This window comes from Anser brachyrhynchus, assembly GCF_964034855.1.
Source record: "Anser brachyrhynchus genome assembly, chromosome: 24".
In the NCBI taxonomy this organism is placed as follows: Eukaryota; Metazoa; Chordata; class Aves; order Anseriformes; family Anatidae; genus Anser; species Anser brachyrhynchus.
The window spans coordinates 5,454,927-5,473,888 of NC_137717.1; positions in this window are offsets into that span (position 1 = coordinate 5,454,927).

The window sequence follows — 18,962 nt, forward strand, 5'->3', positions numbered from 1 at the left end:
CTCTAGAATAATTTGGGTGGGAGTTTGAAGAGTTCCATGGGAGTACAAAACTGATTTCAGCTTTCAACTACAAATTAAAAGAAGAATACTGCGAGTTAGTAAAAATGTTGCATACATGAGTGCAAGGAGGGCGAGTGTGAAAGATGATAGAGTTCTCTAATATTCTGTCTAGCCAGAAAAAAATCATGAAGGTAGGTAACTTGAGCCTTCCACTGTATCCTTACTGCAAAGTCCAGTTTTGGTGCTCTTTTGTCCCACCCAGGTGTCCCCAATGCCTGCCAGCCGTATGACTGCCACCGTATGTTAACTGCACCAGGAGAACATGCAATTTTCTCTGTCTCAGTTTCTGAGTTTTCTCATGCATTTTTCCTGAAGGTGGAACTCATTTTTCATTGAATTTTCCATTTGCTTTTATCTTTGGGGGTCTTAGTTCAGATTCTGCTGTTTATCCAGGCTGTAAGGGCTAACCAGAATCTGGGTTATTGTAAGGATCTGAAGGGAAAAAAGTTGTTGAATTTTGCAAAAATCACCCTAAGCCTAACTGATTTGTTTGAACTAGAAAAGAACTAATTTTGCTACATTCTTACATCATTTTCTCATCATAGCAACTCCACCATATTCAGTGGATTTTTTTCTGATTTACACTGCACACGAGAGGAAAATTAAGCCCCAGTGTGTCTGAGAAGCAAAAGCTAGAGCCTGTAGATGTCTTGTTGCCCAAGTGCTGGTTGGTTTGTTGGTTTTCTCTATCTGTTCTTCAGCCCCAGCCTTGTCTCTGCTTTCTGAAACTGAAGGCAGTATGTTTGGAGGGAGAGAAAGGATTTTACCATTTTTCAAACCAGTTTTTTTACTAAGGAAGAAAAACTACACTTTGGAGTACTAAAAGAAAGGATAATTTTCTTTTTCTTTTCCTTTTTTTTTCAGGATGAAAAACATTTCAGGAAAATGTCTGTTTTGCTTGAAAATGAGATTCATACCAAAATAGAGAGATTCAATAGAGAATGAAAAATAGAATTCAATAGAATACATTTGCCCCATATTCCGACTATGAAATGTTGACAGCCTGTGGCTACCCTTTGGGTTTGCTTCCATCTGTTACCATGTTCTTCAGCCTCTGCACCTGGTGTTTCCTACCTGCTACACCGGTCTGAAGGCTTAGAAACACCAAAATACAAGAAGCCCAAACTAGAACTGGACATGGCAGCTTTGGTCTAAGTCTAATGAGGCCATATGTCACTGGGAATTGATATAATGTTTATTCAATTTCTTGGACTTACTCATCTTACTGACTCATTCTCCTAGTTAGGCTTTTGTCCCCAGTGGAAAACACAGCTTGTTTTTTATGCAGAGCCCTACCTTCCATTGTATTTAGGGTCACTCTTAGCCTTCTTTTATACTGGACCAAGAACGCACAGCACCTCATTTTGCAGCTGTCCTTATGCTAACACAACTGTGCAGTTGCCCTCCTTCAGGTATTGCTGTAGCCATAAGGAAATGTCATCCACAGCGCTGATGCCTTCAGGTCCTTTCCATTTCCTTGATGTATAGTTTCCTAGCCCTGCCAATAATCAGTCCATCCAACGTCACTCAAAGCCCATATCTGTTATCCAGAGAGACCCATTTCTGAGACAGAAAAGAGTGAATCCAACCGAAGCTGCACGAGATGCTGTCCCCAGAACAGCTGAGCCCATGCTGGGAGGCGGCGACTGGCAGGTTGCTCAAGACAAAGTGGTCTTGAAGAGGACAATGAAGGTCTTTGAAGAGAAGAAGAGGACAATGTTGTGCTGGGATCAAGCCCTGGCTGCTAACCAGAGCCAGGGCCCAGTTCCAAGGCCCAGGTGGACTCCAGGGATGTCAGAAAAAGGAAGGGAGCAAGTTCTGTCTGTTAAATAGGGAACCAAATCTCTGGAAGAACATTCTCTCTGCCTGGACAACAGCACAACTTTATTCTGGACAGTTTTGTGATAACGGGGTGACTCCAGTCTTGGTATGGGCTGCATCACTGGTTGTACCCGTGGTGTTAACGGGAAGCTCCAGCCCCCATAGACCCATCTAATAGCTACGCAATTGTAGTGCTACAAAGCAGAGACTGTTGATGTCTCTCACAGCAGAGAAGAGGAGGCTTGAGTACAATAAAAGGAAGAGGAGACATTATTAAGGTGGCTAGACACATCGACACTCCATGTTTTCTCCAGGTCCTATGCTAATGCCACCTACTTTCCCTGGAAATATGCCAAAGGGAATGAAGAAAGAACAGAAATGAACACGCCGAGCCCCGTCATTTGGCTGTTCTGCTGGTCACAGAATGACTCACACAGGTGAGAAGGGTTGGGGCTACACTCAGATATCAAACTTGAAGGGAACGTGCCTCAGTAGAAACTTGGCATGGACTTCAGAGGTTACAGTGAGATCAACAGCGTCCCAGCGAGCAGCCACCCAGGGCTCACAGTTGCCCAGCAATGATGGAAAGATCTACTCGCCCTGGTACTTTCTACCTTGCGTCTGGAAAACTGTTCTAATGGACTTTGGTTGGGAGAAAATAAATAGTGGCTATGAGCAAAGCATACGGTGTACAGTCAAGATAGCATTTCATTAGCATGATGATTAGATTTGGTCTGAAATCCCGATGAAAGCAGATCTTGATAACAACAAGAAATGAAATCCCTGAAGCAGTTTTGTAATGCAAGTATTTGAGGAGACCAGGTAGCTCCAGGCAGCAGAGGCATGACTATGATGAATTTAATAAGCAGCAGAAACTTTGTTTATATCAGATAGAGAAGGAACAGCCCAAAGCGAGGTTGCTATAGCGTATTGTGGTAGTACATATTTTATTTATCATTGAGTGCTATATCAGAAAGAATTTTCTTCAGATCCTTCCTTTGCTCCTCATTTTTAGTTTTTCTCTCATCTGTTCAACTCCCCTTGATGTTTGATATATTTTTCATTCTCTGTCTTCACTGGACATTGCCATTTCCAAAAATTTCCTGTGAGTGTGGTCTCAAGAAGTTGAGGTTCTCACAAAGGCTTTAATGCAAGGATGTTTTAATTTCTTACTCAGCCTCTATGAAATCCACCCCAGGGCAAACCTTTGGGTTCAGCGGGACTGTGATAGTGCATATGTCAAGTGCACATATCAGCAAATTTCTGTGAGACCAAGTTCCTCCATCCTGAAGCCCCATGGAAGTTTCAGAAGTTGGTTATGTGAGTAAGAACGAGATGACAGCAATAAGGAAGACACGTGGCGTTGGACTGTTCACATCAGCTTCAGATGAACTCGAGCAAGCTCTCTTCAAGACTGGCAGGGAAGAAGATTTTGACTTTTAGGATTGGTGTCTTATTCAAGTCAGTTGTAAGAGTCGGTGAGCTTAGCCTTTATTCGGCTGTTAGGAAGCTCACAGAAACTTTGACTACTTCCCTTGGTTACAGGCACGCACGGCAGTCTGATGATCACATCCGCCACATGCGGTGCTTTCAGCCCTGTCTGCTGATCTAAGTGTGCTCTATCCAGAGACTACGGAAGCCTTTTGAACCCTAGATTTGGAAAGGACGTCTCAAACTAATGGTCAGTATGTAGCAACAAGCCATTGAGAACTAAGCACTCTGGAGAGCTTTATTTGCCATCTGCTCTGGCCAAAGACTGAGCTATTATAAACGTCTCCACAATTCGGGACAAAGAAAGGCTCCTTCTTGAAGCAACCAAAATTTATATCCAGACCACCCAAGAATCTGTGAGAAACAACTCTATAAAGTCTTTGCATCCCAGTAAAATTTTTTTCTGGATGGAAATATGCAGTAAAGGTTAATTCTAGGACCATTCTCTCTAGCAGTTTACCGAAGAGCTACTCTTCCTAGAAACTATTGTTCACGTCAAGATATCACGTCTCTAAATTGCAGCTTGAAGTGGCATTTGGCCCATTAATACATAGGGAGTTAAAGCTGACTACGATCATTCTTCTATTACATTCTCTGTCCTCTAATATCTTTTAGTACTTCTAGTACTTTAGTTTCACTATAACTGTTTTGTTCCAGGGACCAGTAATGCAATCCTGCTATTACATCTTGGCATCAACAAGAAAGGAGCAGAAGACAACAGCTGCATGAAAATGTGCTTTTTGCAATACATAAGGAAAGCTAGCATGACATGAGTCTTCTATAAGATTAAAAGTGGGCTTGAGTCCAGGTTTAATTTTGTCTAGCTATGTGAGCATTACAGTTTCTGTCCCTGTTGGTGGCTGCTGGTATGGCTCAGTCTTGGACTAAAACCATACACATGGAGATTTGGAAGGGTCAAACCTGGAGCATCTGCTGATGGAGTGTGCTGCTGCGGTGCTTGTTCTGAGCCCTGTGCAAGCAGGCTGAAAAGAAACACCTCTGGCTTGGCTCGGCACTGACCTTGCCCAGGTTCTTTCCCAGCAGATTTTTCCAAAACTCCGGCTGAGGCAATCTCTCAGAGCAGACTTGTGGACTTGTAGCATGAGCGATGGGTGAGTGAAATTGGTTTTGTGGGTTGGACTTACACTCAGATGACATGTTTAGTGAACCTGATTGTCTGATGACCTTCAATCAGCCCCACTGGCTTCTCTCTGCACAGCACAGAGCTGGTTTCTGTACGTGGGCCCCACGGAGCCACTCGGGCAGGAGGGGCACGAGGCCTGATGGCCTTACCTACCCCATAGGCACAATCAGGCTACAGCAGGCACTGCAGCACTGTGGGGAGAAGGAAAAGAAGTCCAGCACTGCGCTGTGGCAACAGAGGTCAGGTCACTGCTACACGTACATCCTCAGGGATTAATTTAGATAGGGATAACGAGGCCAGCTCCGAAACTTGAAACACTCAGGACTCATGACCTGGAACTTTCCCCACAGGGCAGGCGCCCCGCCGTTGCCTAAAGAGGAGAAGAAAGAGAAAAACAGATATATTCTTCTTTTGTGAGATCATTTCAAATCTACCTCCAACACACAGAGCCTTTTACGCTAGAGGCTATAAATAGCAATAATAGCCCAAAGATGTAGGAGACCCAGGTTTGATTCTCTCTGCTTTCTGAAATGATTAAAACTCACTGTCTCCTAAGAAAGCAGCCTGGCTGCCGTAGAAATATGGTGGACGTGGAGGGGCTCTGTCTCATTTCAATTCCGCATTTAAGCAGCAACACATCATCTATGTAGGTCCCACCTTAGTTGCTTACATCTCATTTTTGATGTGGTACTTGTCCCGCATCTTTTTTGCTTGAAGAGCTACCATGGTCCATTAAAGAGTCCTTCTGGTTTGCATCTTTTCACCCAAGGTCTTACTCCACCCCACGTTTACGTCTCATTTCCTGCTTCAATGTGTCAACACAACTGTTAGGAAATGAAGGTCATTTCAATAGCACAGTCTTGTTTGCAACAGCAATTGGGTGTAATTTCAAAACATCTGGGAGAGTGTGGGAGAAATGAGTGTGGTAGAAAATGTGCTTCAAATGCTCTGAGCACTTTATGTGAGAAAGCCTTGTTTCCATTAGTAAAATATAGATTTGTTATGACATTGTAAGTCTGAGCTGTGAGATGCACAATATTTCCTTAGAATATCTGACAGCTGTATCACTGTTTAATATATCTATTAAATACTACATCTACATGTAAAAGCAACCAATAAAACGTGTTTATTTACCTTTGAAACCTTTGGCAGAGTAAAGCATATCACTATATATATACAAGCCTATATATATATATATATATCCCCATTCAAATCTACTAGGTATTTGAAATGGCAGCAATAAAAGAAAAAAAAATGTAGATTTTCTTTCCAGGTCTGCATTTACTGTGGACAAAGCAAATACTATGAAGATGCCTTTATTTATTTATTTATTGCTGCTATCTTTCAAATGCACCAAAAGTACAAATCAAAGTGTTGCCCCGATGTGCTTGTACAATTGCATAAAATATCCAGGAGGGACCAATAATCACTGTCTTCACAGAGGTGTTCTCTGTAATCAATCTTCAGCAAAAACTCAGCATTTTGTTTTTATTGGCATTTATGGTCATATTTATTGTCCCCCTGCTGGGACAACTGAGGGCCTTCTTGGCTGGCACACGCATACACGCACACACCTTCCAGCATCTCTCACCTATCAATTCATGAAAATTGCTTTCAATTCTGAAACTATAACATTTCAAACAAGAGTGGGTGAAATAAAATAGAACATTAAAACAGCCTTGTGGGTTCAGACAAGTGCACAGCATCCAGGAAAGCCAAGAATAAGAATCTTTTTGCTTTCCCACTTAATGAAGGTTACAGTCTCCTGGTGACTTGTTTTCTTAAGTTTAATATCTTTTGATATTTCTCCAGTCCTGTTATAGCCAGAGCTTTAGACACATGAAATAGCCTGTGTATCAGGAAGAGCAAAGGGCAGCACGACCTTGTCTCTTGTCACTTTTCCGTTTGCTCACTGGGAGACAACATACTGTGTTAAATCGCTAAAGTTTATAACAAGATGAATCAAGGTGGAGGCTGGGAAAAGGGTGAGAGATAAAAAGCAAGTATGTACTTTTTGTGATTCCCTTGAATCTCTCCAAATAACTGAAGAAGCCTGTGAACAAGGGAATATTTTGTCAATTTTTTCCACGGCAAACGTAAAAGAGATTGTGATCTTCCCCAGGTAATGCTGTTAATACAGTGACTAGATGAACTGGGCTTACTTCGGATCTGAAGCACAGAGGAAGCAGGCTATATTACGACCTGAAATTGGTTCTTACTTATTTTCTCTCCTCCTCTTGTTTGTGTAATTTTACAAGGTGGCTGCTGAAAGAAGGTTGGCAGTGCAGGCTCAAGCGTGGTCAAGGAAGGAGAGAGACAGGGTAGTGGGAAAGGAGATGCTCCACATGCACAGCAGTTACAAGCAATACCTTCCCAGTGTGTCTCTCCAAGTAATTAGACAGGTGTTAATGACCAGTTCAGGGTTTGTACATGTTTGGCTCTGAGCATCCTGTGAGCACCAACTGGGAGCATGTATTTAACTGAAATTATCATGTAGATGGTAATTCTATAAAAGGGGGGAAGGTAGGGCATTTAACCACAGAGTGATTTGTAAGAGAAAAAAAAATGGTTTTGTATTTTTTTTTTCTGTGATGAACAGTATATAGGTCACAATATATCCATATTAATGTATATACATTATATATCTGTTCAGATCATATCATTGTATAATCAATTTCTGGCAACTATTTAGCAAAGTCTTCTATCAGAAGATTCCAGTTTGGAAGCCAATTTTATAATGAGAATAATGGTGAAGATAAAGTCAATTTTATAATAAGACTGAATGGAGACCAAGACGAACATGCTAAATCTATCTTATAAAGACTTACAGATAATAAATCTGGAGCAGCCACAATGACAAGCCAATCCAACCTTCTGGACAGAGAAATTCCCTGAAATAAGTCCTTTTTCAGACATTGTTCATCCGAAGTTTTTTTCAGTGATGGAGAATCTTGTACCAGCCTGTGTGTGTATGTTGTTCCTGTAGCTAATTAGGATCACTGCTGCAGCAGTTCAGACTATGTCATTGAACCTATCAAGCCTCCATCTGCTCGACTGAAAGCCCCAGGATCAGAAGAGCGGCTTCACTTTGACTAGCTAGCCTAGGAGCTCCCTGCACAGTGCTAAGCCCAGCGCCCCTTTGTAGTGACATCTGTATCATGAGCGGTTCGTATATGACAATTTAGGAACTCCTGCACTAAGGACCTCCTGCAAAAATGTCGTGCCGAAAAGGCCCAACTTTGTGTCCCCAGAACCTCTCCAGTGGGTGAGTTGGATGACTTCAGGATGAGCTCAAAATTTAGACCCGTGCTTGGAAATGGTGTCTAGCTTTATTCTTGGTCACTTCACTGTCTAGGTCTTGAAGATTTTCTGTATTTGGGAGGACTTAAAATTCACAACCACGTTCTGTTCAATTTTATTATCCCTTCTAAGCAGAAAGGATAAGGGAACATTTTTTAAAAAACATTTACTCAATGAAAGGTGGAATTGTAATGTAAAAAAAACTACAAAACACTTGCAAGTAATTTTATTTTTCACAGGTATCCTATTTCAGATACTTCTTTGATACTGCTCTCCGTGAAGCAAACTGGCAGACAAAACAGCAGTCAAGACTGTAACAGGACTGAACATGCTTCAGGTGCAACTCATCCAAGCACACTCAGTTGTACAGATTTAATTATGGATAATCCTTTGCATGCTGGGAGAATAAAAGCTTTGTGCAGGCAGTATTTTTTCTGTGTTGACTTCACAAATGGTGAATCAAATCGGAAAGTTCAGCAGGTCACTTCCCTCTGTTGTTCATCCATTGATACCCTGTTCAATAGGAAGTTTCAGAAGGGGCTGCGATTCTATTTGCAGGAACAATAACTTCTGTTACTCCAGAGAAGTTTATAATTCTGGAAAGGATGCTGACACCCTTCCTCCAAATGAAGGTATCTTGTTCCTGATGGAGAGCCTCTTCTGAGGCCCCTGGCACGGGCTGAACTTCAGCAGATGTCAATGAGTTTCATCAGGAGCTCAGCTTCAAGTCCCCCGGGGCCATGCTGGATGCCCGTCTGCCCGCCGACATGGCAGACATCAGCGTGGGGCCGGTCAGAGAGGGCCGACATCGAGTTCTGCCTCTTGCCATGCCTCCTGCAGGCTGGATTTGGTCTGGGAAATGGGGGCAAATGCTGGGGAGAGAAGATCTTGTTTTCATGTTTGTTTTCAGCTTCCCAGGGAAGACTGGCTGAAATACACGAGGCCTTGCTCAGATGTCAGTGGGTGAATTATGGAAGAGCTGCTAGAAAACATCTGGCCACAGAGGCCTGGCCATGTCAAAGCACAAAGGGAAGGAGCCCTGCACTGCCTTCACGCTCTTCATTAAATTGTCTTTCTTTCCTCAATGTCCCTTACACACATACCTGTCCAAGCGGGTAGAGAGGTGGAGGGCTAGGAACGGTCACTACAAAACCCAGATGCCCACGTTGTGATAGTTGGTGGAGAGACAGCTTCCAGATCACGCAGAGCTTCTCCGCCGATGGACTCCGCGACCCTGAGCTCCAGACTGGGATATGGGTGCAGGTTGGGTGACGTGGGTTCCCCACTGTCACACACACACCGGTGCTTCAGTCTTGCAATCTGATAAAACCGAGGATGGAGCCTGCTCTCAGGAGCATCGTTAGAGCACAGTCATTAATGTCTGCAAATCACTCTGAGAGGAGCCATTAGAAAACTGTAAAATGCTATTGCTAAATAACCACTTACATTTTAAAAGAGGAAAAGCAGATGTGCTTGCAATCCAAAAATGAATATATTTCAGGCAAAAAATAATAATGAAAGTATCAAAGAGAGTGCACCATACTGGCCAGTCCTTCGTAAAAAGTTGCAGAACAGTAGGAATAAGCTGGCTGCTAAATGCCCAGAAACGTGAAGGCTGAGTACACAGATGACAAAAGTCATCACAGCTTCATGTGCTATATCCTCAATTATGTGGTGTTTCAAGTCTAGTGAGCACTTTCTCATAAAGGAAGAAGCTATTCTTGACAATAATTTGCTTTAGCAGCTTTCCTAGAATCTCATGAATTTGTAGAGCACAAAACAAAACAAAAAAGCTCTAAAATAGATTTTTTTTTCCATTGCAGAAAGAAAAAAAAATGAGGCTACAAAAGTGTATCTATCTCTGTATATTTTTTTCCACATGAGGCCCCTGATTTAATTAGTCGAGTCACCAGAGACTTTGAAAGAAGCTTTCTTCAAAACCCTTTTCCAGATTCTCAGGGATGGAAGTAAAAATAGATTTAAATTGGTCTTGGGGAACTGCTGTTTACATTAGAGGTAGTTTTAAAAAAAAAAAAATCTACTAATGAACTCTAACGATGGCCTTGTTCCAAGCCTTTGTCAACCCAGACGGACCCAATTACTCCGCTTTCAGCCGAGCAACAGGGAGCAGCACAGTCCTGGGGCTGCTCCAGCGCTGCTGACGGAGGCACCCCAGACTCGCATCGGTGCAATCAGCGCGGCGCGGCCGGCTGCTGCGGCACGCTCAGGAGCCCCTTGCTGCTGGCTGCAGCAGCACCAGGCCGACCTCAGCCTCTTCTCTGGATGCCTGCAGGAGGTGAGGGCCAGGCAGACGTGCTACACGGGCTGCAGCATCGCTTTTTGGGGAGGTGAGGCATTTATGACTGCTCTGGCCTTCAGGGCCAGTGGTCTTCTAGATGCCTGCAGGCGTGCTGCTTTCCGTAGCCTGTTCTGTGGCACATTGCACTCGCATGTTGTATAGGTCGACACAGAACCAGAGACAGGTCAGACAAAGATGTCTGATTTCTCCTCATGTATGCTCAGAGAGGCCCAAGCTCCCTGGCTGCTTCGCTGGATCTGCTTTAGGGACCGTCAGCTCCTTAGTCAGGTGGCGGTTGCACCTGATGACACCAAAAAGTTCCTCTGAGCACATTTGCTTGTGCAAGCCTGCTGCACCTCAAACAGGGGCGGTGGGGTGACAGCGGTGAGGAGGGGAGGCCGAGCTGAAAACCTTACGGCTGCCCCATCCTCCTCCATCTGCAGAGCCTCCAAGATCGAGCTCCCTGTGTCTCTGCCTTTGCTGCCTGGCCACTCCTGAACACGAGCTGGGGCTCACTGCCACCAGCTAGTCACAAACAAGGACACTTGTGAGTCCTCACTGGCTTTGTAAGAAATATCTTGCTGTTGCTAAAAACTGAGTGGGGCCAGTTTGTTGTGCTGCAACTGAAACCCCAAAATGGGAAGAAGAACCTGTGTGTTTAGTCAGAACGCCAAATAAGATAACAAAAGAAGACAGGATTTTATATAAAAGAGTAGACCCCCCAAGCATATGTAAGACCATGCAGAACTTCAACATTATTGGTAAAAACATTTGTGGATAAGAAGAAAATGCCAATTTTGTGGAAAGGGTGCTGGTACTCCAGGCAGGACCACCCTAGGATAGATCTTCATGTATGGCAAAGCCCACAGGGACCTGAGCTTGGGTCTACCCATCAGCGCATCCTGCTGCTCCTCAGCACAGAGTTGATGCCATTTTACCAAGGTGTGCTAGCATCCAGAAAAGTTTAGGGAGTATTTTTCCCTTCTCGTAGTGATAAAATGCTTACCCATCTATTGCAAAAAAATGTTCCTATAAAGTAGCAGGAACGCTGAAAAGTTCTTAATAAAACCATTAGCTGCATGCTATAGACTGCAGCTACTCTTCAGGGGCCAGATACAGATCTCAATTATAGGCTGGAATAATTTCCTGGCACTCAGAGGACTTACACTGGCATGCAACTAATACAAGCCAGAACTTCATCATAAAGCATCATGGCCACATTAACTTTCACAATTTACACTAGTCAAGGGGTCAACTCTCAACATTTTAGAGTTTGGCCAAGAGAGAAAGAAATGCAATTGAGTGGAGGCTCTGTTTTTGAAACCAATTTCTAACTAATAAAATTTTTCCCTTCATTTTCAAACACAGTCCTTTCTGGTGCCTGTATCTGATCGAACGAAATATTACCGTGCTGGGTAATATCATTGCCTGGCCCCCTGGGTCATGTAGAATGCATATTACTGCATTTACCACAGGACGGCTACCACCTACCTCGCTGCACAGCCCGAAGAGTGAATCCCAGAAGATGGGACAATGACAGGGAGACGCTACTCTTTAAAGCTCATCTGTTAATAAGACGTGGAAGTGTCGAATTCAGCCCCGGGAGAGCAATAATAGTCAAGTGAGATTCATGGCGTTGCAGCTGGTTGGCACCACAGGGGAGCACGCTGGGGGTGCCTGCACCAGTGTTCGAAATGGGAGGTGGCCGTCTGCAGTGAACCCGTTCCTCTGTGGCTGCTGGTGGTGTCTTTGGAGCAGTGACAGCGGATTCGGGGAGGCCAAGCAACACTTAAGACCGGTGATTTGCAGTCCACTCGATATGCCTGAGCAAACTGGAGTGCTCTGGGACACCCCGTTTTTAGGGGCAGGTGAAGGGAAAGCACCGTGCCACTGGGACTGGTTTGCCATCGGGAATAAGGGACTGCAGCAAATGGCACTTGTATGGGGGGGGTGGGAGCAACACGAACAATTCTGTGGGAAGCAAAGAAAAAGCTGAAAGTGGTGCTCTAGGAAGGGTTTGAAGGTTACCCCTCAAGCCGTGAAAACCTCTAATTATGGAAGCCACTAACAATTTGCTTTCCTTCTAGGAAAAGAGGAATTTGGGGCTGAAACTGTGATGCTAAGGGGTCCTGTCTCTCAAAGCTTAATCCTCTACTCATGATGTCTGATCCAAATGAAAACTTTAGCCCAGCCTGAATGAAAGATCTATTTTTCTGACAGAGATCGATCCGTGTCATGACTTTTTAACCTGAAAACAAAAATCCGTGAATAAATGTACTTAATTTTAAGGTCAATTTAGAGATTAAAAATAAAACTACAAAGTGAAAAGCCATTTAAAACTGCAGAATCAAAATATTCTGTTACAATAAAAGCAGCCTTAAAAAGGGATATATCAATATTTCCAGAATTTTCCTCTAAGATAATACAGTGATGATATCAACACAATTCTGCATAATTTTCCATCCTGATGGGACTGCCTGTGTAGTCAGAGCTTTTGCATGAAACTTTGCTAGCTGTCTCTGCTTAGCGGCCATCACATCTCCTTCGAGCCCTTTGAAAATCCGGCCATTCATTTGGACACAAAAATGACAACCGTGTTGTTCTGAAATGCTGATGCCTGGTGGAGAAGGATGTCCCTGGTACCTGGGCCTGACAGGCGTGTTTGTCCTGCCTTCACGGGCTCCTGCGGGTTGGTTTGGGGGCCGTGCTGACAGTGAATCTGATATAGGGAAGACTTTGTACGTGACTGCCCCACTCAGACTGTGCTCCCTTCCACTTTGCTTACAGCGCATCTGGGTTTTGTGGTCCTTTTTAATGCGAACGACCTTTTAATGTGAACCACCTTTCATGCGTTAGGCAGTGCTGACATGTGAGTCTTGTCACTTTATGAGGTGGAAAACAGTCACTGTCACCAACAAGCGAATAATAATAGAGATGAAAAATTAGTCATGAAGAGCAGGGCCTATACGTTACTGTGCTAATTATAAGCATTGGCACATTCATACATCAGAATTAATTTCTAATAGAAAGTAGGCAATGTTCTGTTTCATTTATCACTGAGGTGAGGGATGTGCAAGGTGGGGAAATCATTACCCACTGCTTTTTTAAACTACGTAAGTAAATAAGCAGATAAGTAGGAATCCTCTGTCACTACCCGGCCATCACTTTTCACTTATAGCTGTGTCCAGACCTATACACCCCTGCAGAAGGGAAAAAGGGAAAGAAATATTCCAAGTAATCCTTTATCTGAACTACTTTGGTTTCAAAGCACAGTCTGTGTGCTTTGAAAGTCTGTGCATCTGAAATTCCTTACTCCGAACAGGTTGTCAGGCTGTAGGTGGGGAGATTCAGTTCTCCTCTTTCCATTCTCTGGCCAGGTTAAAAATAATTATTTATGAATCAGAATAAATTTTGACAAATGTTTTCAAGCAAGAGGGAGAGAGAGGGGGGAAGAAAGAGCAAATAATACATAGAAATGATAAAACGGTTTTTACACTGGCAAAATGAATACTTTGCCTTGGCATGCTGAAATGATGTTTTACTTTGATATTGACCTAAATTTAACTTTTCAAAAAGTTTAAATGGATACAGAAACCTCCAACCTGAACTGTTTCATTTCAGATTAAACTCAACATATTCTTTGATCTACCAGATTGTTGTCGATGCTTATCTCATTCCAGCTAGAAATTAAGCAGCAAAACTGAAATTTTGGGTGTTCTGAAGATGATAATTGGTGAGAGCTTCCTCCGGGCTGACCGAAGAACCAAACACTCGACTGTTCTCAGCAACCTGGTGGGTGAGGCTGCGATTCACTGCACCTCACTTCAGCCTTTTAAAAGTCAGGCAGCTACTTTAAATGACTTAAGCTACATCACTGGTGGATAGAAAGAAAGCATTTCCAGAGAATGGGTGGTCCAAATTCAGAGTGGGTAGAAGGAGGAGATGCCTGTGCAAGTGCTCATGTCTCCCCATGGGCTCCCAGGAGGGTTGTGGTGACCAGGCAGGCACAGATCTTAGCTGGCCATATCATGGTGCGAGCGACTTACCTCTCTTCCTGGCCGATACCTTAAGTAACAATTTAATCATTAATTTCTTTCCCAGGTTTCTTCTTAGGACAGGAACAGAAGATGGCTAAAGGCTAAGATTCGCCTTCCCCAGGCCCATTGTGTCCCGGTGGAATTACCAGGCTTACGTGTGCCAAGGGGTGAAGGGCAGGGTGCAGCTCCCGGTTATCTCAACTCAATCTCTTGGATCAGAAGAATGCTACAATAATAAAAACCATAAAAATGTTCTTAGCCATGAATTTGACATTATTAGTGACTTTCCAGTGAGTAATAAAAGTGAAAGAAAAGAAGAGAGAAAGGGCGTTAATGTGAACTGGTGTAGGTTTCCCTTTAGCTACATGTAATCAAACTGACAAACCCCTTAAAGGTAATTACTAGAACCAGCTGGAAACGCTTAGTTGGAAATGCATTCTGACTAAAACTCAAGGTTCGTACTCTATTTTTTGTTTAAAAATAAAACAAAACCACTTTACTTTCAACAAGTATTTTCCAGTGTCTGCGCACCTGCAGATCTCTGGAGCAGACCATAAGGCAAAAGAAGAGGCGTGACTTGGAACAAGTGTGGTTTCTGACTAACGGTTTTGGAAAACCTGCCTGATCCCTGGCACAGACAAAGCTGAAGTGATGAAGATACACTCAGAGGGGAGAGAGAACTGGCTGCAGTGGGTGACCCTGAGAAGCCCAAAATGAAAGCAGTTCCTTGGGTATGTGTGGCAATGATTCATGCCTCAGCCCCAGCAGAAGGGCACCTCGCCAAAGGAAGATGATACATTTGCTGTCAGATAAATGCTCTTTCATCTCTGCATGTGATTTAAATTAATCACTTGCTCACATATCCTGAGGCAAACCTGTTCCCAACATAGGAATTAAGTCTTAGGCCAGGGACTACCTGCAATAACTTATACCCTTCGCTCAGGCAGGGATTCAGGACATACAAGAAAGCAGCAGAGAAAAAAAGAAGAGGGAGTTAGAGGTGAGAACAGACACTTTTCCAGAGACAATACCCTTGATTATCTCTGAAGAAAAAAAAAGTGAAACTGCTGGTAGAGGTCACCAGGCTATATTAACCACTTCAGTCTGACAGCAAAACTCAAGGTATCAGCATGATTTTCAGATATACCACAGGGCCTGCAGGGCAGATTTCTGCCTCATCTGCTATTGATGAAAACAATTCCATTGCCCATCACTGCCAATTAATATTTGCAGAGATATGGTGTATCTGATGATACATTCATAACAACTGCAAAAATATGACAGCGTGGATTCAGAAGGGAAACATTTCATTGTCGCTTGGTGTAATTCTTGCATTCCACAAACCTGCAGACATTGTGTAGACACTGTGGGAAGGCTGGTTGAAAACAAATGCCTTTTTTTGTTGTTGTTCCTGGGAACAGAAACATGCTGGTAGACATCAAGATTGATTAAAACCATTAAGTTGTATGTAACCTTGCAGTTGGGCTTACTCAGAGCAGAAAGCTGGACCAGAGACCTCCAGTGGTTCCTTTTAACCCGTCATTCAGTGGCTCCAAACAAAAATGGGTTGCAGGATTTTACTTAAACATGGTTGGAACCATAATTGATCCCTCCGTAGGCCCAAGGCCTTCATCGTTAAAGCAGCTGATCACCTCATATTCAGCAGCTCTTCTCCTTTATCCTGTATTTTTTTATTTGTTCTTTAATACTGATGCTTAAGTGGGATCAGAGGGGAGTAAGAAACTCTCAGCTTCCCAGAATTACAGTATTTCCACTGCTGGCAGGCCCAGGCTGGCCTGTGGTAGAGCATGGACTAGAGATAATATTTCATCAGGAAGTTATTGAGACATAAAACTGCATTCTGATGCCTAGCTGAGTCTGAGACAAGCTAGAACCTCATTCAGCACTTCTTGGATTTAATATTTCTTAGAACTGCACAGAAAAAGATCATGTGTATTTGCGAGGATTTTTTGGTATTTATTTAAAAACAAACAAACAAACAAAAAACTATTGTGTGAAGATGAAAAAATGAGGGTTTAATGCTTTTCTGATGAGGAACTATCATTATGCTGGTAACCATCTAGCTAGAAAACGTCAGCTGACAGGCCCAGGCATTAGTGCAACCAGCAGATGGACTTGCAGGCAGTCCATCTGCTCGTGGTCCACGCGTCCAGGAGGCCCAAGCAGTCCCTCGCTGGGGAGCTGTGAGGTGGCCGTAGAAGGCACCGGGCCAGGGAAGAAGCACTCCCCTTTTGCAACGAATTGGCAGGCTCCTGTAGACATTTACTGAGGTGGTATTTTGGACTAGCTCCAGTACCAGAGCCCAGATTCAGTTTTAATCATGCAGCATCAGTAAGAAAGCTGTTATTCAGCACTTTGTCCAAATCTCTCCCTGGATCAGATTGTGTGGCGATGGGAGGAGGAGTTTGGTCCTCTGCCCGTGGTAGTAATTGTGGTGTATTGACACGGCCGACCACACCGCAAGTGAATCTGAAAGAAAACTTCTTTTGTTCTGCTCTTTCATCGGGGACCTTGATATTGTAAATATCTAGGTGAGAGCTATCTCATCAATTTGATACACTGCATGTCTGATCCATCTACCCTATACAAAGTCTCTGATCCTTGACCCTGATTTCCTTTCATCACTGCTTGTGCTTACAAGATTGCAGCTATCTTTTCAACACCGGTCTGTTACACCCTCCATAAAAGCTCTGCCTGCTAACGTCTTCAAGTGCTGAAAGTAGACTGGGAGAAACACGGATGACTTGCAAGTGCTCTCTGTATTCTGCAACAGCGAGATACTCCTTCCCCCGAGTCCACTGCCCAAGCCACAAGAGGAGTGTGGTTCTGGAAGCATCACATCAGAGCCGGAGGCTCTCATGGTAGGAGAAGTCTGAACTTCCAGAACAAAAAAAAAAGCTCTCATCATTACACGCTTGAACAGCTGTGGGAAGAAGAAAAAAACCTCTGCATGAATATTCTGGCAAGTACCAGAAGGGCAAAATTGATGCTGCCTTCACCCGCTCTGGCTTCTCATCACCCGTGTAATTAACACTCACCACCCCATGATAGATGGGAAATTCACTGCAAATTTTGAATACTAAGCAGGGAGGGTGGGTTGGTGCCCCCTCTCACCTCCAAACTGACCTACTTAAAGGTATTCTCTGATGACCTGGGTAAATAGGAGCTTCTTGAGTCAGAGTCAGGATAATGAGGTGTGTATCAACAAGCTTTATCGATCTGTACTGCCTGGGTAACCACAAAGCCTTGGTAAAAGCTTCAAATCCCCTCTCCCAGCATGCAGTGGAATCAAGATAAAACTCAAAAGGGATTGTCTGCAGACAGTATCTTCTTTGTTTGTTTAAAGCCCCGATCAGGAATCTGCAGAAGTATCTCAACTGTAAGGAAACAGAGATGTTCAAACCCTCCCATGAGCTGTGCATTAGAAAAGGAGTAAGAGGTGTGGGACAGGCTGTCAACTTTTGTGCAAAGTCCTTGACTTCAGTGCAGGGGTGGAAATTTCAGGGAGACGGTTTACCCAGTGGAATAGGCTCAGCAAACGCGCAGTGGCCCAGATGGCTGCAGAGAGCTGCCGTGCAGGTCTGGGATCCAAGCCATAGAACAGAGGGCTTCAGTACCCTTCAGTACAGCACCACGGGCAAAAAGCTTTGGCCAGCTTTCACTTTCCAGTTTTTTCTAACTTTTCTTTTCCCCCCTGCAAACATGTCAGACCATTTCAGAGGTCTAAACAGATTTTAAAGTTCAAAAACACAGAGGTGAGTTGATGTCAAGACTCCTTAAAAGTGGTCTATAGGAAAGAACAATAAAAAACTGTATTTGGAGACTATAGTAAGAGAAATGCGAAAGCAGCCGTAGCACATTAGCAGTGTGAATGATCAGTCACTAAAGCAAATAGTGGAAGATTCTGTATCTTTGGCAGTTTCCAATTAAAATGTGGCAAGTATCTGGATGATGCCAGTCTAGCATCTGTCAAGTGTCCATTCTTTGGCCCAAAGCAGAGCTATACAAGAGATCAGACTGGTATGAAAGCCCAAGTTGCCATCACTACTTGGTTTCAGTCTGTCAGGGAACTTACAAGACCCGTTAGCAAGAATTTCTGAGCCATTTTGAAGACACAAGAACATATGAACCGGGAATCAACTCACAGTTCTCCAGACTCAGTTCCTCCATATGGGTTGTTTGTGTGGGGCCCAGACCTTTTCTACAGGCTGTGTCCTAGTGCCATCGCAACTGAAAATGACAAAGCATCGAGACTAAATGAAGCTGCTATTGCTCCTCCAAGACATATTTTTACTCTTGCACTTGAATTTTTGTGTAGCCACAGCAAACCATATAAAATGGCTGACAGATGTGATCTTATCAGGGTTCCAGCATCCTTCGTGGAATATGTCCCTTCGTACAAATTACAAAATGCTCCATCTGTGCTAACTGGATTGAAATGTCAGGCCCACGGTTGGGGTAAGCCTAGCAGAATTTGTGTTTAACAATTTCGCAAGTATATTAGATTAGCAGTTATCCTGTCCTGGTTTTAAATTATAATTTCACCTTTTTTTCTTGCTGCTGCAGGATGCAATATTCATGTACTGTTAAATCAAATACTCCATTAACAGCACCAGAGATAAATATTGAATTAATGGAATAATGCAGGTTAATAGCAGATTTATAGGATAATGCTGGAGAATACTGTGTATGAATTATGCCAGCAGCTGAATCACTGACCCTCACTGTGCTCTGACTGCAGGTGCAATAAAAATAGAAAGGAAAAAAAAAAAAAAAAGAGCTAAGCTAT